This window comes from Stegodyphus dumicola, chromosome X2 (genome assembly GCF_044657685.1).
Source record: "Stegodyphus dumicola isolate Sdum_Otavi_A_Nest chromosome X2, ASM4465768v1".
Lineage (NCBI taxonomy): Eukaryota > Metazoa > Arthropoda > Arachnida > Araneae > Eresidae > Stegodyphus > Stegodyphus dumicola.
The window spans coordinates 116,557,611-116,579,639 of record NC_140781.1 but is presented as its reverse complement, the minus strand read 5'-3'; the positions used below and the strand labels follow the sequence as shown (position 1 = coordinate 116,579,639).

The window sequence follows — 22,029 nt, the reverse complement described above, 5'->3', positions numbered from 1 at the left end:
GTAGTTTTTTTTCCTCCCCCCTCTGATACCTGTTCACTAAAATCGCTTAAAATTGCCTCCTCTCTCCACAATGAGGAGACATCTATACGATAGATCTGTTTTGCAGATTGCTCTGATATTCCTGCTGCGGATTAAGAACACAACTGAATACAAAAGCATTTTTTTCACCCAGACTCTACAGCCTCCCTTGGTGTTTGCTTTTCTTGGCACCTCGGGTGAGGTACCGTACTTAATAAACGCCTAAATGCTCGTACTTAATAAACGCCTAAATTTTTTAATATAATCCCTTAGCTTGTAATTATTAGATAGAGATTCTTTTCCCCTCTGCCCAACCTAAATTTTGCAATACTATATTATATTATGTATATCAGTAGGAGATACCGCGATGAAACTTCAAGCTTAGGAAATTCAAAATCCCCTCTCAGGCTCAGTTTTTCTACTATTTCTTTGCATAAAGTATTCTATATAATACAGAGTAACTAGCATTATTTGTATTGTATTATTATGCACTTATTATTATTATTTAATAAACATGTGCCATACTTTAAAATTTCAAGCTATTTGATAACTATCTACCTATTTAAAGCATTTTTAAGAGTATGCGTATTAATTAGGATCACATCATATATATATATATATATATATCCAGAATTCATAAACGTAAAATTAATTAGGGAATTAGACTTTTAGTAGAATAAAAGGCTTGTTTAACTTACTTATTAATAATCTGTCATCATTAGTTTTTTTATTAAGGAACAGGAGACACGAAAAATAGGTAGTGTCCTAGTCAGGACTAGAACTCCGGCCCTTTCGATTACTAGTCGGGCGTGGTTTCCAATTACACTATGAAGGCAAACGGTAAGGAGAAAGGAAATACCTCACGTAGTCACCCTTTTAAATTGAGACTTGGGCACAAATCCTAGAGGTGATGAATTATCGTCCACCAACCTTTTAGCTCGGAGTCCACTTGTAGAGTCATTAGTGATGTAAAAAAAAAAAAAAAAAGGCAATGCCCTCGCCAGGATTCGATTTTCGGATGGCTAGCCGGACGCGCTTTCCAATTACTCCGCGAAGGCACTCGGTAAGTTGGGAGAAAATACCTTACACATTTATCATAATGATAAATAATCTGAATGTGTCAAGGCTGTAACTTTCTTTTGAGACAAAAGTCTAAACAAACTCTGCAGTTTAAGCAGTATTCTTAGAGACAAGTCACTTTGAACTTCTGTTTCTGGTGAATTTTCCGTGATAAATTTGAATAATTTTTCATTTCAATTTTAGATAATTCACGATACAGCTGAATAGGTTTCCATTTCATTTCTGAGTAGTTCACCATACAGCAAAACAGTTTCAGTTTTGAAACAGTTTTCTCACCTGCAGTATGAAACTGACTTAACAGTCACGAAGCACAAGCGTGAAGAAATCTGTAAATTTTAAAATACCCTTAATTCGGATAAATTCGACAAAAATTATAGCTTTTATTTGAAAGATGATGATTATATTTGGATCAATCTATGTATATGAACAAACATTTTCTAATATCAAAATGAAACAAAAAGGTTTTGAGAACAAGCATTACCGAGAATCATTTGTAAGCAGTTTGAAGAATCTCCATAACAAAACACCCAGCACTAAAACAAATGGTGAAAGATGTAAAAAAAAGTTCAACCGTCTTATTAAATTATTGGTTGTTAGAAATTTATTTATTTTTGTGTCAGAATTCGTTTTCCTGATAATAACAGCTTAAATCTCAAAACATTGTTTTATTAACGGCCGGCATACTTTTTTTTTTTTTTAAATCTGATGTGTACACCGCATGACTTCCTTGTACGGAATATTAAATTACACTCATTTTTTCTTGCATTTCATTTAAACTTATTGAATTGAATTAAATCTACTTCGTCGATAGCGCATAAACCACAACAGAAAAAATGCACTCTTTAAAATTCACTATATTTGTTGACCATAGCGACACTCTGGCGCTAGGTTCACTTAACCCTTTCCGGCACGCTACCTTTTAAAATCGGAGTTTTGATTAAAAAAAAAAAAAGTAGGCAGTCTAATTAGGCCTTGAGGAGTACACAAGTAAAATTTTGTGAAGCTAGCAGCTAGCACTTATCGTTTTAATTTTGTGGGTGCGCTCAAAATGGCACACTGATTGAATAGAACTTCGAAAAGAGTGCTGAAACGGGCATTGTTGTCAATGAACTGACCAATGAGATGCGAAGAAACAAAGAATACAGACTCTCAGTTGTCCTAGATTATCGGTGCGCCCGGTCTGGGCACACCTAGGGTTCGCCGTTTGATTTTAGGCAAGATTTCAAGGTAAAAATTTAAAACTAATGTTGAATAAGGAGATTAGCATACAGCCAAAAAAATAACATATTCAAAAAATAACATATTCAAAAATAACATTTCAAACAATTCCTTTTAAACCCTAAACAAAATCTGGACGATTTCTTTGAAGAACTGAGGGTCTTAAAAAACTAAAAATGGCTAAAATATATGGACTGGTTTGAGTTGAGCTGCCATCTACTATAAATAAAGAAGGTTCAGAGTAACCTATAGTAACCTATAAATCCTTTTTCATTCAATTTTTCTGCGCGTGCAGAAGGAAATTTTTAGGTGTGTCCAGACCGAACACACTGTGCCGCAAGGGTTAACAGGGTTATATTTCGTTCCGCAAAGGGTTATATTTCGTTCATATTATAACTCAGAATGCACAAAATTTATATCATTTGAAGAATTATCTAATCGTTGCCACATGTTCTATTCAAGTACTATGATAAATCTAGAACGATGTATAAAAGAAATTAAGCAAACAAAACAAAAAAGAAACAGTTTTTCACAGACGATTTAGTATTTCTCATTCAATTAATTCAGTTCTCTTTTCGCGACAACGCAAAAATCCATAAAACTCAAAATATCTATATTAAAAATTACGAAGTAAATCTTAAACACTTATTTCCTCGAAAAAATTCCAGAAAGGATTAAGCATAATTTAATTCGCAATAATAAATGAAGGCGTTATCTTTGTTGTTGCGAAGCTTAGTCTCTCTACATTGGCAACAAATCTAGTATTCTGCTGTTTCAAATGTAAAAAAATATGTCCATTATGTTATTTAAAAATTAGTCTTAACCGCACTTAAACAACTTTAAAATTGTTGATAATTGTACAAATATTGCTTGCAGATTTACTAAAGGCATAAAAACCTTAACCAGAAGATAAGAACAATATAATTCAATCATTTTTAAAGCAAAAACTACACAATTTACAAACATATAAGAGTAAAGAGACTGAGATCACTGAGCCGGGTAACAGAGTGGATATATATATAAATATATTTATATACGTTTGGTGCGGCCGATTGCAACCAAAATACGAGGTGCACATCTACATGTTATGTTACTTCGTACAAGGAAGTAAAAAAGAAATCCCTAATGAGATTCTTCGTAGAAAAATTTTTTTTTGCCGGGCTTGCTTTAAGTATTACTTAATGTGAGCTGAAGAGACAAACTTTTATTATGCATATGCCAGAGATGAAGAAGTAGTTATGCAATAAAGAATGAGAAGCCAAATGTAGATATGATTCGATATTTAATTTAAAACTGAATTTTAATTGAACTGCATTTCTACTGGGGCTGTCTTACTTTTAGAAGAATCGCATGTTTGATAACTTGTAGGGCATCTGAAACCTATAAGCGTTAAGTTGAGTAATTTCTTCATGAAATGCTTTCATTATGAAACTAAATCATCTTCACTTTATGCATAAAAAAATCTCGAGTAGTCTGTCCGTTCTGTAGGAATTGAATCCAGGAGAGCCACAAGTGTTCGAGCGTCTTACCTATATGGCCACTTGTGAGGTGGGAAAAAAATGCCTTCGTTTACGATTTTCTGAGACAAACTGGCCTGCATTCAGGTTATAAATGAAGAAACTTCACCATCCTCACTCAACCAGCCCATTTAACCGCCAGTAATAGAACGTGGGTGAGCTTATGTTTTTAAAGTCAATTTGCATAACTTCCAAATGTTTTGAAAATAAGTATTTTAAACATATCATTGATTTAAACTCCTGCAGATAAAAAGAAGTTCGTATAAATTTAAATGAAAATTATAGAAAGTTTATAGCATCTTAATTCAGTATTCAGAGTTTGATGCAAAATCAAAACATTCGTCTCGGAAAAAAAATAACTTAATTTTTTTAACGAGCGTCTAAATTAGGATATTAGAAAAACGTGACACTGCACTAATAAAATGGTTAATTCTCCCCTTCGCAAAGCCTACCAACGGCTGAGTGATAAAGTCGCTAAACACTGGTAGTTAGACCTGTGCTAGATACTAGGCGAATGGTCTGGTTGCATTGGCGTTTTCATAGTGTGTATCGCGGATACGAGATGGTTTTCCTTATAAAGTTCTCCACGAAGGCATCCATCCCATTAGACAGATGGCCTTCGAGTGCTTTGTCATGAATTGCTGTGTCTTTACTGTCAAAAATTCATAATTGATTTGACTAGTTAAACACTATAAAAATTGTTCTTCCATTATTAACAATGATAGAGTTAATATTTAACTTATATACCAGCATCAGTAGGAAGAATCTCATTCAGTAGTGCATATATAATAACAAAAGAGCTTATTTTAATCTCATGAATAGCTTATTATGAGAAGACTAAGCCATCCTTGTATAACAAGTTTATATTAATGGAAATCGTATTTTATACAATATTGTTAAGCTGAAAAAATTATCCGCGTTTAATTAATTGCATTTCTAAAACAAAACTGACATTTTTGTTTTATAACTGCTAACTCATATCCATTGTAAATAGCAAAGATTTTTTTTGCTTTCAGATTATTATCAGAGACAAATGAAATAAATTATGAATCGCAAAGCTAATTTACAGAAAAACGATGGGAACCAATGGTTGAAAACAATTGATGACATAGAAAAAAATTATGCTACAATGGAAGAACAGAAAAAATAGTGATTGATATTTGTTGTAATACTTATGTAGAGATTTTTTGTTGTCGTTGTTTTTCCAAACTCAAGGAAACCTTTAGTCATTAAATAATTTATTCCAAAAATAGAAAGCATCCCATTGTTTAATATAAATAAAAATTAATTCAGAAATCAAAAATATAATATTTTTTTTCTTTTGTTATGTTTTATTGGTTGTAAAACAAATAGGGATATATGAAATGTTATCTCACATCTTTTGTTTCTTACGCAAATGTTTAACTTTACTCTTTGTCTAGTGTAACTTTAACCTCTCAGCTTAGCTGATGAACTGCACGATATTTCTTATATGCACCTGTTTTTCATTTCGATTGATGCATTTTGGGAAAAAAACTAAGTGTTTATTTTTTCTCTTTCTATACAGAAAGCTGAAAAATGGAAGTTCTGCTGGCTTAGAAGATTGCAGACAGAGCTTTAAGAATAGAATAGAATATATATGCAAATAACTTCAATAATAAAGAAGACTTAAAAAATAAGTAGTCTTAACCATAAAAGTGGAAACCTTTGCATAAGCACTTTTTATATGTATATGATCGCTTACATATATATATATATATTCAGTAACTATATTAAAAAGTGCAAGCAAACCGATTATGAGATGGTCACTTTGATTTCGATTGGATTGTAGTGTTTGATTTATGGCAAAGCAAATTAAGATTAACTGTCTAAGAAAGAGATGGCTTCAGGGCGGACTATTTGAGGCAGACAGTCTTGCATTCCTGTCATGTAACATAAGGGAAAACCACGACAGCAGCCATGCAACCAGTACATTCTCTGGAATTTAAATCCTATCCAGACTATCTGTATCTTGCTGCTTGGCCATTGGTGGGCCTGATTGCTTAGGGATTTCATTTTAGAAACTTCCATAAAGTTGTATAAACTAGAATTTTGCGTCATGCAATCCATCGATGTTATAAACACTAGATGATAGAATGCATCCATTTATGATAAGCTGATAGAAATGCATATAGAATTGTTACCCCTAGGACGATTTTAGATTATGTCATCAGCAGTTACACTATTAACCATCGGCTGCTAATTCATAAAAATGTCAGTGATGCCTATCGTAAACACCGCAACGAACGAAAAACCTTTTCTCTTGTGCAACAGAGCATTAAACTAATTGTGATTGATAAAAACTTTTTAAGTGAGGTATACTTAAATTTCTCTCAATTTATCAGAGAGCATTAAACAAATTGTGATTGATAAAAACTTTTTAACTTAGGTACACTTAAATTTCTCTCAATTTATAAGAATTAAAACCAATCAGCAGATCATTTCCAATCTAAATTACGGCATAATTTCAAGAAACTTATTCTGGATTGGTTACTTTATTTGCAAGTAATTGTGTTAAGCGTCTATAATGGCGTTAAAAGCTAGTTAATGGGCGCTAGAAACAATAGATATATGCAATTCGACTTTTAATATTGGACAAAATTTTGTCTTGATTTCCTATTATTTTCAAATCAAAATTTATTTAAAAACATCAAAATAAGCGGATAGGTAGAGTTGGAGGGTGAGGATTGAAATTATAACCATTAACAAGCCAGCAAAATAGACGAATGTCTTTAGACAAATTTAATTCACCAGTGAGCGAAGTTTATGGTATACACTTTGTAGGGGAAAAGAATTAAAATTCAATTGGGATACCGAGAATGATAAAAAATGAGTTCTTGATTTGTTTGTTTGAGACTTACCTTAATTCAAGTTGTTTGTCACGGCTTTTCACAGTTATGCTCTTGTCGAAGTTCAGACTCGCACTCTGACCTTTACTCCAATTTTAGAAGTTGCTTATAATGCAATTTATAGGGTCATAATTGTGTAGACATCTGAACCTATCATTTGGGCAAGTGAATCATCGTTCCATGTGAAATAGTATGACAAAATCCTGAGAAGATTAAAAAAAAAAAAACGTTTTTATTTAATCTTGATTTCAAACAAAAGGTATAATTGGTGCTTACAATCAAACACCGCCACCTGCGGGTATTTAAAATGATATAAGTTGAAATTTGATGCATTGTAGTTAGAGATAGAAGTATCGTAGTTAGAGACTACAAAAATTAGCCTGATTAAGCTAGCTCAGTAATTCAATGGTGCATTTTAACGTCGGCTAGCAGAATGGCTAAAGCCGGGATATTCACTGGCCTGGCTGGGCGATAGAATATAAACTGCAGGCATCGCTGCAACAGCCCTATATCTAAAGCATTCAAAAACCTCGACTTGAACACTCTTCAATCTAATTTGCAACCCGGTGACGTCATCGGAAAGGAGAAATAATAGTAAAGGTTTAAATCATAATAATTGGTTAATTAACATAAAATACTTTACATTCGTATTCCGTAACATTTTTCCTTAACAGCACCCTCACTGCTGAGTTCGTTCAGAAGGTCTATCTTCTTTTCGCCGATATTTTAAGTGTCTTTGGGCCTTATTCACGACAATGAGCGTAAATAACGATCCTATCTTAACGGACAACCGCTAAATTTCACGACTCCAGTTACCGTAAGGACTGTTAGTTAAATTTGCATTCGTGATAACGACCGTCGGAGGAATCCTTACGGTAAGCAACCTTCGTTCGAGAGTTCGGGAAGTTCGTTAATTAGCCAATCAAATGATAGCTATTGCAAGTCGCTAAACGGGTATCATTTCAGACATTTTTGTAGTTTTTCTGTTTTTCTTGTGTTTGCTAACTTGACATAATGGAAAGAAAACTTCTGAAACGTGGCGCTCGACTGACGATCAGGCGAAAACAGTTAATTCTTCAGTTTGCTAAAGAAAATCCAAATATTCAAAGAATAAAAATTGACAGTAATGGGCGCTAGAAACAATAGATATATGCAATTCGACTTTTAATATTGGACAAAATTTTGTCTTGATTTCCTATTATTTTCAAATCAAAATTTATTTAAAAACATCAAAATAAGCGGATAGGTAGAGTTGGAGGGTGAGGATTGAAATTATAACCATTAACAAGCCAGCAAAATAGACGAATGTCTTTAGACAAATTTAATTCACCAGTGAGCGAAGTTTATGGTATACACTTTGTAGGGGAAAAGAATTAAAATTCAATTGGGATACCGAGAATGATAAAAAATGAGTTCTTGATTTGTTTGTTTGAGACTTACCTTAATTCAAGTTGTTTGTCACGGCTTTTCACAGTTATGCTCTTGTCGAAGTTCAGACTCGCACTCTGACCTTTACTCCAATTTTAGAAGTTGCTTATAATGCAATTTATAGGGTCATAATTGTGTAGACATCTGAACCTATCATTTGGGCAAGTGAATCATCGTTCCATGTGAAATAGTATGACAAAATCCTGAGAAGATTAAAAAAAAAAAAAACGTTTTTATTTAATCTTGATTTCAAACAAAAGGTATAATTGGTGCTTACAATCAAACACCGCCACCTGCGGGTATTTAAAATGATATAAGTTGAAATTTGATGCATTGTAGTTAGAGATAGAAGTATCGTAGTTAGAGACTACAAAAATTAGCCTGATTAAGCTAGCTCAGTAATTCAATGGTGCATTTTAACGTCGGCTAGCAGAATGGCTAAAGCCGGGATATTCACTGGCCTGGCTGGGCGATAGAATATAAACTGCAGGCATCGCTGCAACAGCCCTATATCTAAAGCATTCAAAAACCTCGACTTGAACACTCTTCAATCTAATTTGCAACCCGGTGACGTCATCGGAAAGGAGAAATAATAGTAAAGGTTTAAATCATAATAATTGGTTAATTAACATAAAATACTTTACATTCGTATTCCGTAACATTTTTCCTTAACAGCACCCTCACTGCTGAGTTCGTTCAGAAGGTCTATCTTCTTTTCGCCGATATTTTAAGTGTCTTTGGGCCTTATTCACGACAATGAGCGTAAATAACGATCCTATCTTAACGGACAACCGCTAAATTTCACGACTCCAGTTACCGTAAGGACTGTTAGTTAAATTTGCATTCGTGATAACGACCGTCGGAGGAATCCTTACGGTAAGCAACCTTCGTTCGAGAGTTCGGGAAGTTCGTTAATTAGCCAATCAAATGATAGCTATTGCAAGTCGCTAAACGGGTATCATTTCAGACATTTTTGTAGTTTTTCTGTTTTTCTTGTGTTTGCTAACTTGACATAATGGAAAGAAAACTTCTGAAACGTGGCGCTCGACTGACGATCAGGCGAAAACAGTTAATTCTTCAGTTTGCTAAAGAAAATCCAAATATTCAAAGAATAAAAATTGACAGTAATGGGCGCTAGAAACAATAGATATATGCAATTCGACTTTTAATATTGGACAAAATTTTGTCTTGATTTCCTATTATTTTCAAATCAAAATTTATTTAAAAACATCAAAATAAGCGGATAGGTAGAGTTGGAGGGTGAGGATTGAAATTATAACCATTAACAAGCCAGCAAAATAGACGAATGTCTTTAGACAAATTTAATTCACCAGTGAGCGAAGTTTATGGTATACACTTTGTAGGGGAAAAGAATTAAAATTCAATTGGGATACCGAGAATGATAAAAAATGAGTTCTTGATTTGTTTGTTTGAGACTTACCTTAATTCAAGTTGTTTGTCACGGCTTTTCACAGTTATGCTCTTGTCGAAGTTCAGACTCGCACTCTGACCTTTACTCCAATTTTAGAAGTTGCTTATAATGCAATTTATAGGGTCATAATTGTGTAGACATCTGAACCTATCATTTGGGCAAGTGAATCATCGTTCCATGTGAAATAGTATGACAAAATCCTGAGAAGATTAAAAAAAAAAAAAACGTTTTTATTTAATCTTGATTTCAAACAAAAGGTATAATTGGTGCTTACAATCAAACACCGCCACCTGCGGGTATTTAAAATGATATAAGTTGAAATTTGATGCATTGTAGTTAGAGATAGAAGTATCGTAGTTAGAGACTACAAAAATTAGCCTGATTAAGCTAGCTCAGTAATTCAATGGTGCATTTTAACGTCGGCTAGCAGAATGGCTAAAGCCGGGATATTCACTGGCCTGGCTGGGCGATAGAATATAAACTGCAGGCATCGCTGCAACAGCCCTATATCTAAAGCATTCAAAAACCTCGACTTGAACACTCTTCAATCTAATTTGCAACCCGGTGACGTCATCGGAAAGGAGAAATAATAGTAAAGGTTTAAATCATAATAATTGGTTAATTAACATAAAATACTTTACATTCGTATTCCGTAACATTTTTCCTTAACAGCACCCTCACTGCTGAGTTCGTTCAGAAGGTCTATCTTCTTTTCGCCGATATTTTAAGTGTCTTTGGGCCTTATTCACGACAATGAGCGTAAATAACGATCCTATCTTAACGGACAACCGCTAAATTTCACGACTCCAGTTACCGTAAGGACTGTTAGTTAAATTTGCATTCGTGATAACGACCGTCGGAGGAATCCTTACGGTAAGCAACCTTCGTTCGAGAGTTCGGGAAGTTCGTTAATTAGCCAATCAAATGATAGCTATTGCAAGTCGCTAAACGGGTATCATTTCAGACATTTTTGTAGTTTTTCTGTTTTTCTTGTGTTTGCTAACTTGACATAATGGAAAGAAAACTTCTGAAACGTGGCGCTCGACTGACGATCAGGCGAAAACAGTTAATTCTTCAGTTTGCTAAAGAAAATCCAAATATTCAAAGAATAAAAATTGACAGTAATGGGCGCTAGAAACAATAGATATATGCAATTCGACTTTTAATATTGGACAAAATTTTGTCTTGATTTCCTATTATTTTCAAATCAAAATTTATTTAAAAACATCAAAATAAGCGGATAGGTAGAGTTGGAGGGTGAGGATTGAAATTATAACCATTAACAAGCCAGCAAAATAGACGAATGTCTTTAGACAAATTTAATTCACCAGTGAGCGAAGTTTATGGTATACACTTTGTAGGGGAAAAGAATTAAAATTCAATTGGGATACCGAGAATGATAAAAAATGAGTTCTTGATTTGTTTGTTTGAGACTTACCTTAATTCAAGTTGTTTGTCACGGCTTTTCACAGTTATGCTCTTGTCGAAGTTCAGACTCGCACTCTGACCTTTACTCCAATTTTAGAAGTTGCTTATAATGCAATTTATAGGGTCATAATTGTGTAGACATCTGAACCTATCATTTGGGCAAGTGAATCATCGTTCCATGTGAAATAGTATGACAAAATCCTGAGAAGATTAAAAAAAAAAAAAACGTTTTTATTTAATCTTGATTTCAAACAAAAGGTATAATTGGTGCTTACAATCAAACACCGCCACCTGCGGGTATTTAAAATGATATAAGTTGAAATTTGATGCATTGTAGTTAGAGATAGAAGTATCGTAGTTAGAGACTACAAAAATTAGCCTGATTAAGCTAGCTCAGTAATTCAATGGTGCATTTTAACGTCGGCTAGCAGAATGGCTAAAGCCGGGATATTCACTGGCCTGGCTGGGCGATAGAATATAAACTGCAGGCATCGCTGCAACAGCCCTATATCTAAAGCATTCAAAAACCTCGACTTGAACACTCTTCAATCTAATTTGCAACCCGGTGACGTCATCGGAAAGGAGAAATAATAGTAAAGGTTTAAATCATAATAATTGGTTAATTAACATAAAATACTTTACATTCGTATTCCGTAACATTTTTCCTTAACAGCACCCTCACTGCTGAGTTCGTTCAGAAGGTCTATCTTCTTTTCGCCGATATTTTAAGTGTCTTTGGGCCTTATTCACGACAATGAGCGTAAATAACGATCCTATCTTAACGGACAACCGCTAAATTTCACGACTCCAGTTACCGTAAGGACTGTTAGTTAAATTTGCATTCGTGATAACGACCGTCGGAGGAATCCTTACGGTAAGCAACCTTCGTTCGAGAGTTCGGGAAGTTCGTTAATTAGCCAATCAAATGATAGCTATTGCAAGTCGCTAAACGGGTATCATTTCAGACATTTTTGTAGTTTTTCTGTTTTTCTTGTGTTTGCTAACTTGACATAATGGAAAGAAAACTTCTGAAACGTGGCGCTCGACTGACGATCAGGCGAAAACAGTTAATTCTTCAGTTTGCTAAAGAAAATCCAAATATTCAAAGAATAAAAATTGACAGTAATGGGCGCTAGAAACAATAGATATATGCAATTCGACTTTTAATATTGGACAAAATTTTGTCTTGATTTCCTATTATTTTCAAATCAAAATTTATTTAAAAACATCAAAATAAGCGGATAGGTAGAGTTGGAGGGTGAGGATTGAAATTATAACCATTAACAAGCCAGCAAAATAGACGAATGTCTTTAGACAAATTTAATTCACCAGTGAGCGAAGTTTATGGTATACACTTTGTAGGGGAAAAGAATTAAAATTCAATTGGGATACCGAGAATGATAAAAAATGAGTTCTTGATTTGTTTGTTTGAGACTTACCTTAATTCAAGTTGTTTGTCACGGCTTTTCACAGTTATGCTCTTGTCGAAGTTCAGACTCGCACTCTGACCTTTACTCCAATTTTAGAAGTTGCTTATAATGCAATTTATAGGGTCATAATTGTGTAGACATCTGAACCTATCATTTGGGCAAGTGAATCATCGTTCCATGTGAAATAGTATGACAAAATCCTGAGAAGATTAAAAAAAAAAAAAACGTTTTTATTTAATCTTGATTTCAAACAAAAGGTATAATTGGTGCTTACAATCAAACACCGCCACCTGCGGGTATTTAAAATGATATAAGTTGAAATTTGATGCATTGTAGTTAGAGATAGAAGTATCGTAGTTAGAGACTACAAAAATTAGCCTGATTAAGCTAGCTCAGTAATTCAATGGTGCATTTTAACGTCGGCTAGCAGAATGGCTAAAGCCGGGATATTCACTGGCCTGGCTGGGCGATAGAATATAAACTGCAGGCATCGCTGCAACAGCCCTATATCTAAAGCATTCAAAAACCTCGACTTGAACACTCTTCAATCTAATTTGCAACCCGGTGACGTCATCGGAAAGGAGAAATAATAGTAAAGGTTTAAATCATAATAATTGGTTAATTAACATAAAATACTTTACATTCGTATTCCGTAACATTTTTCCTTAACAGCACCCTCACTGCTGAGTTCGTTCAGAAGGTCTATCTTCTTTTCGCCGATATTTTAAGTGTCTTTGGGCCTTATTCACGACAATGAGCGTAAATAACGATCCTATCTTAACGGACAACCGCTAAATTTCACGACTCCAGTTACCGTAAGGACTGTTAGTTAAATTTGCATTCGTGATAACGACCGTCGGAGGAATCCTTACGGTAAGCAACCTTCGTTCGAGAGTTCGGGAAGTTCGTTAATTAGCCAATCAAATGATAGCTATTGCAAGTCGCTAAACGGGTATCATTTCAGACATTTTTGTAGTTTTTCTGTTTTTCTTGTGTTTGCTAACTTGACATAATGGAAAGAAAACTTCTGAAACGTGGCGCTCGACTGACGATCAGGCGAAAACAGTTAATTCTTCAGTTTGCTAAAGAAAATCCAAATATTCAAAGAATAAAAATTGACAGTAATTTTACACTGCAGGAGAAAAATAACCTGTTGTTACGACTTGCAAATTTATTGAATTCTGATGGTCTGGGTGCTGTGTAAACCCCCGAAGAATGGCGCAAAGTATAATATTATTTGTCATATAACTGAATAATAATTGAATTTTTATATAAAAATGTTTATAGTAATTTTTAAAGTTCGTTGATATTAAAAATCGGAAACAAAAATTTGATTATTATTGATAAGCTCACATGTATGAAGCAATCAACTTGAATAGTAAACAAAATAATGCATATATAAGTTTGCATTTGTAATTACAATAAAACTTTAACATTTCATTAATAATAAAGAACTTATGTAGATGAAATAATAATATTTGAAAGTCCAAAAATATCACAAAAAGAATTTAAAATCTAATACATAAGGCATTAGATTCTTGTATTAATAGTTCATAAGAATACTTAAAAAATAACTTTATGACAATTCCTTATTTTTTCGCTTAATTACTGGTATTAATAAACTCCCAAAATGTTGGGACACTATTAATTTTATATAGAAATAGTGCTGCACACAAATTCAGTTAAAATTTTTAAAAAAAATATCTTTGTTCTGTTCCTTATAAAATTGTACATAAATGTATCTGTATCTTAATTTAATATTCTAAAATTTAACATGCAGTACAAAAAATTTTCCACAAAAGTTTCATGACCCAAAGAAGAACCTATGAACAGCACAAAAATGTTTAATTTATAAAATAGCCAAGTACCCAATGGTTTGTTCTTTTGCTTTTATTTCACATTGCGAATATTTTGGCATTCCCTGAATTCATTGATATGTAACTTCTGAACTAAGATTGTTCCTTTCTCATTTCATCACTTTCTTTAATTTTGCTTTTTAATTTGTATCTCCAAGTTATTTTAAATATATTTAACTGACTTTAAATCAGGAGATTTTTTGTCATTTCTGGTTTTGTGTTTGATCATTTCTGGAGAACTGTGTAGAACAACCATTAAGTGAACATTTAAAATGATGTGATTAGTATCATTATCTTGATAAAAAATGCAAAATTTTGGTAAAAGAAAAAATGTGTACAAATACATTTCCACTGTATTTTTTTAATACTTATCAATTAAATAACTATATGCAATATATATTATTTTTACAAATTACTTATAACAGTCCTTTTTGAAACAGATGTACATCTTTATTAAATCAGAATACATACATAAGTTAGTCTGATGCAAATAATGATATGTTGGAATGGGAAATAATAATTCAGTTCATATAATAAATTATAAATATGAGATATTGATGTTATTTGATTACCATACTTTAAATCTTAAATTTCTATATTGTCACAAAAGAATTTATAATTTGTTTGACTATTTTCAGACATGGAACAACTGGAAATCCACTGTTCGTTCGCAGTACATAAAAAATAAGCAGCATGCTAGAGGAACAGGCGGTGGAGGTACCACAATTAATCGCCTCAGCATTGAGGATGAAAAACTGATGAGCATGATTGGTACAATACGCACAGAAGGCAATCCTGAAATTAAAGAAATTGGATTTCAGGTAATAAATCTTACCCCTATATTAATACAGCTGTCTCTGTTATACATTATCATTTTTTATTTCTTTCCCAATTTAAATATTTTGTTAGTTTGCTTAATTTTAAAGTTAGTTTTACTTAAAAATTAGAAAACATAATACTTTGTTGAAGAGATAAAGTGATTTTGAATATCAGTGCTTGCCGTTTAACATATGTGATCAGCGTTATATTTACAAAATTTCCACAGGACTAGTTTCGATGGTTTTACCGAACCACCATCCTCAGCTGCATTTTGCGGTTTTGCAGCTGAGGATGGTACCTTTCCGTGTAGTGCCTAAGGGCGGAGCACGTAAGAAATAAAAATAATAATAATAATAAAAAAAAAAAAAAAACAGTTCGCCTGAAATCGAACTTAAGTCAGGTCGAACTACTATTACTAATCTTATGTATTATGTACGTATATGTATAGTGCATCTAATAATTATGTATCCTATGTTAATTATGCACCTAAATATTTGTATATTTATATATATATAGTATTAACAAGTAGAAATATTACTGTATTCATGCTTCAGTATTTAACACTGTGTAGCATGAAGCCGTTTCGCATAGTGTTAAACTAGAATTTTACTATAAAATTAACTGCATTTATTACTTTCTATAGCACTGTATTATGAACCATCTGTTTATATATGTATATGTATACCATGTACCTAATATCTGAGAATCTAGTGATTATTATGTGCCTAAAAGATGTGTATATGTATATTAGTGTATATATTAGTTTATCCATACAATCGCCTACAGCATCATGTTACATGTAAAAATAACAGCACCAATTACTTGTATTAAGAATGTATTAGAATTGTATTAAGAAACTAATATATGAATATGTATGTGTATATGCGCCTAATGTATATGTACCCAATGACAATTATGCACCTAATAATTGCGTAAAAATGCATTATTTTTAAAATACTATAAAATTAATCGCATCAATTATCCTCAACGGCACTCTACAATGTACCATCTGCTCATGTATATAAATGTGCCATGTACCTATTGATTATGAAATCGAATGATATAAGCATTGTAAATAGGTATAGCATTGTAAATAGGAAAACAGTATAGCATTGTAAATAGGAAGCTATACCCATGCACCCGCATACATTTCTACGTAACGTGACACAGTAAGGCAAAACATCAACCTAGAGTCCTATTATGAAATTAATAAGCACCTATTACTAGTTATAACATTATTTTATGGATCTAGAGTTTAAGTATATGAAGTACTAAATGTTTATGTTACCAATGACTATTATGTACCAAATATAAGCGTATATACGCTTTTGTCTATACAGTGGTGGCCAGGATTGTGGACGCTTTTGGAAATTTTTGTGTTTTTGGACTTTGTGCGCTTGTGGAGGGCGTTGCGTTTCGCGGGGTGTGGGCTTGTATGTGTTATTTTGGGGGGGGGTGCTGAATTCGGTGCGGAACACGGGATTCAGTTGTTTGCAATACAAAAAAAGTTAAACGATAATAGTTATCGATAGTGATGATTGCAATAAGTTATCAGTACTTAGCAGGGTACCCTTTATTTTTTATTACAGCTTCACATCGACGTTTCATTGAGCTGACAAGAGTTTTAAGCTCTTCTTTCGTTATTACATGATTCCAGGAAACAATTATAGCCTCAATTAGTTCCCTTTTATTTGATGGGCGCCTCATTCGGACAAGAGTTTTCAAACGGTGCCACAAATTTTCAATAGGATTGAGGCCAGGACTGTTTCCTGGCCATGACAACAATTTATTGCTCTTTGTACGAAACCACTCTTTCGATATTTTGGCAAGGAGCAGAATCCTGCTGAAAAATAAACGAAGCATTGTTGGGAAAGAGATTTCTGATGGAAGGTAGAAGTTTTGGTTCTAGAATAGTGTCAATGTATTTTCTGGCATTCAGTGTCCCATCGATGACATGAAGGCGACCAATACCATTTGCTGACATGCATGACCAAATCATAACACTAACTGGGTTCTTCAAAGTTGCTTGAATGCAGTCAGGATGTAGCTCTTCTCCTATTCTACGTCTTACATATTTTCGCCCATCACTATCGAATAACGATATCTTAGTTTCATCACTCCATATAACTTGTGACCACTGATCATCTGTACAATTAATGTGTTCCTTTCCCCACTGTAGTCTTTTTTTTTTTTTTTTTCGTTGCTGAAAATTAAGATAAGTCTTTTTTCGTGCAATTCTACCTCTCAGTCCAACATCTGTTAATCTTCTCCTGATTGTTCTTGAACTGACAGAAACACCAGCATCATTCAGATCACTTCTGATGGCCGCTGATGACATTTTTCTATCTTGGAGACATAGCTTTTTTATTCTTCTGTCATCAATAGATGTGGTGCACCTTTTTCGGCCTTTTCCTTCTTTGTTTTTTATTGAATTTGTCTCCTGATATCGTAAGCAAAACTTTCGGACTCCAGATGTAGTCACTGAACCACCCACCTGTCTTGCAATTTCAGCATAGGAAAGACCACTTTCTCGTAACACAATAATATTACATCTCTTTCTAGGTGTCCAATCTACTTTTTTATTTGATGTCATTGCTTCTTGACTAAATATTAAAAATTTTTACAAAAATTCCTACTTGTAATTGCAGTGTATAAGAAACAGGTCCTTCTTCTACAGAACAAAGCAAAATAATGAATTGTTTCAAGTGTAAACATGATGTCAGCTTCTACTGGCAGTTACTAACATTTGATTGGTTCTCAGAACAAAAACAGTGATTGGCCAGGAAAGCTAGACATTACAAACCACTTCATAACTGTGTTTTTTATTTATATTAAAGTACATATAACTTTTTTTGTGTTGCAAATGGTTGAATTTTGTGTTTTGTGTTGGGTTCAGTAATGGATTCTCTTTGGAATGATGTATACAGGTTTGCATTTTGCGGAACGTGGCGTTTTCTGTGGGCATGCAGGGTTCGGAAGCATGGGAGTTTCCAAAAGTGTCCACAATTTTGGCCACCACTGTATGTAATTGTGTATGTCCTTGTTTATATGTAATTGTACCCATGTATCTACTAGTGTTATCACATATCTTGGCACTGTATAGTTAATATACATCTATTACGCACTGAATAATCATGTACCTAATGTGTCTGTACACAAAATGTCTGTATATATGTATATGAATTTATGTTCTGTATATAATGTAACTATTCATCTGCACATTTTATCCTGTAACACGGCACCGTATCGCAAAGAACTAACTAGAGCCCCACTCTAAAATTAATTATCTGTTCAGCATTGTATTAAGTACCTATTGTTAATTATGTTAAAGTAGCACTTACCTAACGCTTGGGTATCCACTAATTACTGTGTACCTAATACACGTGTTTTAATATCTTTGTACATTGGTTAATGTACTTAGGAAACAGTACAAATAATTCAGTAACAAGACACTGTACCACACAGTACTAATCTAGGGTCTAACTTTTAATTCACTGTACTAATTACTTATTCCAGCATAACATTGCGCACCTAATATTTCAGTATGTACATGTCTTCTGTAATCTAATGATAATGCTTCAAAGGATCATAGTGTACTCAACATATGAGTACACACGTTATGTATATATGCTACCGTATCCATGCTTTTGCATACACCTTGTAACATGGCAATGTAATATCCAGTGTCTAACATTAATTAGCTTTAACGTCACTGTATGAAGTACCAAATTTGTATGTATGCTTATATATTAGTATATTAGCACAATGAACACGTATAGTTATCTAGATAAAGGTGGACGTGGCGCTATACCGATTAACCGTATTGGTAGAGGGGTGGTGCCCACGTCCTCCGTCGCATGTCGCATGTATATATATGTAAATTGATATACTAACTGTAATTTGTTTTTTATAGATCATTTGGGGAAAGTGTAGCAACACCTAATTTTCATAATTATATTGAAATAAGTTAACGTAAGTTCCACTAAAGCTCTTAAATGGCATTTTTATTAGTTGCTTTAGCAATCAAATTATATTATTATAGCAGAAATGTAATATTACTAATTCATCATAGTAGATAATAATGTATATTATTAACTAATTATTGTATAGTTTTAAATTAAGTTTTCCTAGAAGAAGGGGAAGCTGCATTTTGGTTCAGTTTGAAAAATATCCTTCACAATAATATTACTTTGTAACCTTAAAAAATTGAAATCAATAACTATCCTTTGTATTAAATTATATGATTATTATTCTTTCTTTCTTTTTTTCTTTTTTTGAAAATTTAGTCTGTGAATCATCAGAAGCATCCCTAAATACTCCTATAACTCGTTCCATACAACGCCAAGCATTTCTAAACAGCCAGAATCGTAAGTTAAATGTATCTCTGATTTTACTACAATTTTCTACCAGATATTCTTTTCCAATGGACAGAGGTGTAGCTAGGGTATTCAGCGCCCGGAGACAACTGAAGATCTTGTGCCCCTTTCAGTGTGTCAAGACTGAAAATAAAATTTCATTCCAAAACTTCGTAACATCAATTTGGCGCCCCTGGATGCTGCGCCCAGGGACAGATGTCCCTCCTTGCCCCACCCTAGCTACACCACTGTCAATGAAAATATGAAAATTTAACATTTTTAGAAATATTGTGTACCATTTTCTATTCCTTGCTAAATAATACTCGTGTAATATATATTTTACAAAGAACAGACGGCGAAGAGAATTACCTGTTGAAAGGGTTGCCAGAAACTTTTCAGAATTCCAAAAGACGCAGGCAGAAGCCACGTCGGAACTAACCGAGGCAATTAGAGACCAGACAAAGGCTTTAATAAAAATGACTTGCGTACTGGAAAAATTTTCAGCAAAATTGACTTAATGTAAAAAAAAAGGATTTAAATAAAAATTTAAATGTTTATTGTAATACTTTTGTAAAAGCTGTTATTTATTTCACATCGCAATGTTAAGTTATTAAGAGTATTTGAAATTATATTATACATATCAGCTATCATTCTGAAATTGAAGAAATATAATTTGCATAACTTAAAGTGACCACATTTTGAGACAAAGTGGGACAAATGGAATGAAATGAATTGTAATTTAGTTATGAAAGCAGACCAATAATTTAAAAAATATATTTTATTATATACATTCATATACTTGTCTATAAATATACAAAAATATATTTATTATTAACTATTGGTAACTATAAAAATATTTGTAAACAACAATAATTTGAATATTTTTTAATTAATTTAATATTTTATTTAAAAAATTATGATTTTCTTTCACAGTTATATTGTTTATCCGAGTGAATAATTTATAATAGATTTGGATCATTTATTAAAATGTCATGAAATTTCTCGCATGAATTCGTCAAATTATATTTTAGGCTTAATACATATTTTAACGTTTAACTGTCTTTTTTTCAATTGTCCATATTTTATTGATACTAGAAAAAACACGTTTTGTTGCTGCATTTGTTCCTGGAAGGGAGAACGTGTGTTCTACAATTTTCAAAATATTTTCATAAGGAATATTATTCTGTTTAAAATGAAGGAATAACTACGTCCATTTTTTGTCTGTTTCCACATTGCAGACAACCAAGATTTAATTTTTTCATCAGTAACGTATCTTTTTACCAATGACACCTCATCAAAAAAGATCCTTTTCGCAAATATTATTTTTTGGAAAATAGTTACTAACATATTAAAAAGAATTTTCTACATATTGCCATAAAATCTCCTTTTTTAATGCCACCCAATGAAAGTTTTTAATATCCTCGAATTGAACTGTCCGTTCTTCAAGATATTCCAAGCAGTTATAAAAAATTCTCACTTCTTTCAGAAAATCAGGTCGTTTAATATGGCACCTTGTTCTTTCAACCTATAGTGATGTCCTTTCGAATAACTAAAGGAATGTAATCGTTATCAATTCTTTCTCACAATTCTGTTTCTAAATCATTGATTTCATTTGATACTTCCGTTACTGAAATTTTGTCCCCTTACGAAACTTTTTAATAAATTGTCAATCCGGTAAATCGAAGGCATTGCTTCGATCACGAAAAATTCGTTGCCGACGCAGAGAAATTTGACGCATTTTCTCAAAATAAGCTTCAGCTAAAACTGACGCAAAACCTTCAGCCATGTTTATTGCCGGAATCTAACAAGCTGTTTATTTAATGGGAAGGGTCAGACGTATCTTTACTTAAACAGCCGTCTCATCAGTTTAAAGATCGAATTTAAAGCTAACTTTGTTGAAAACACCAATATTTGCGATTTATCTACTTGTGACGTCAGTGTACCACGCGATTCCCTAAATCTCATTTAACGCTATGGTTAAAAATTTCATGAATAGGGCCCTTTGTTTCTTACTCGAGTGGCCATAATCTCTCCCAGATATTTAACGTTTCCCTTGAAACTTTAGACCTTTCTTATTCTTTTCCCCTTTCCTTTGCTGCCTTTCTTTTCTATTATTCATCCAACCAAAACCTTTTCTCTTTTTAGCCCTTTCTGGATTCTTTCATTTTGGTCTGCTGACCTTCTTTCAACACAGGTGACGCTACAAATGACCTTTCCGACGGGCTGCAATGCTCATGCTAGGATCTGCTTCTAACACAGCCGATATGAGTGGCATGTCAAGCCGCTCGTAATATTTTTTCACCTGGTGTACGTTTGGTTTTACTGATTCACCATTCTTTCCTTTTAAATACAATGGTTTTTCTAATTCGCTAAATTAAAAACAGGCCTTTTATTTTACAGAATTTTCCTTCTGGTGCACAAGAAATTGAATTTTTAAATTTCGAAGCTTACTTCGCACCTTAACCCTTTGTGTACTAATTAAAAAAATTACCCCAATTTCTATCCAAGTGAACAAAATGTGTCATAAATAAGGTAAATTTAGCATTTGGGAATTTGTCGTCAAACAGTTTTCAAGCTAAAG

The 22,029-nt window shown here is 33.1% G+C and overlaps 1 protein-coding gene across 1 annotated transcript in view; it reads left to right on the top strand.

Annotated features, from left to right (window-relative positions):
• LOC146992892 (uncharacterized) overlaps positions 1-20,011 on the top strand; it is a 68,627-nt gene extending 48,616 nt beyond the window's left edge. Inside the window, exons 2-4 of the mRNA XM_085809587.1 lie at positions 14,913-15,095; positions 19,380-19,460; positions 19,796-20,011. The gene's annotated coding sequence lies outside the window, so the exon portion shown is untranslated. The remainder of the gene's footprint in view (positions 1-14,912; positions 15,096-19,379; positions 19,461-19,795) is intronic.
• The last annotated feature ends 2,018 nt before the right edge of the window (positions 20,012-22,029 follow it).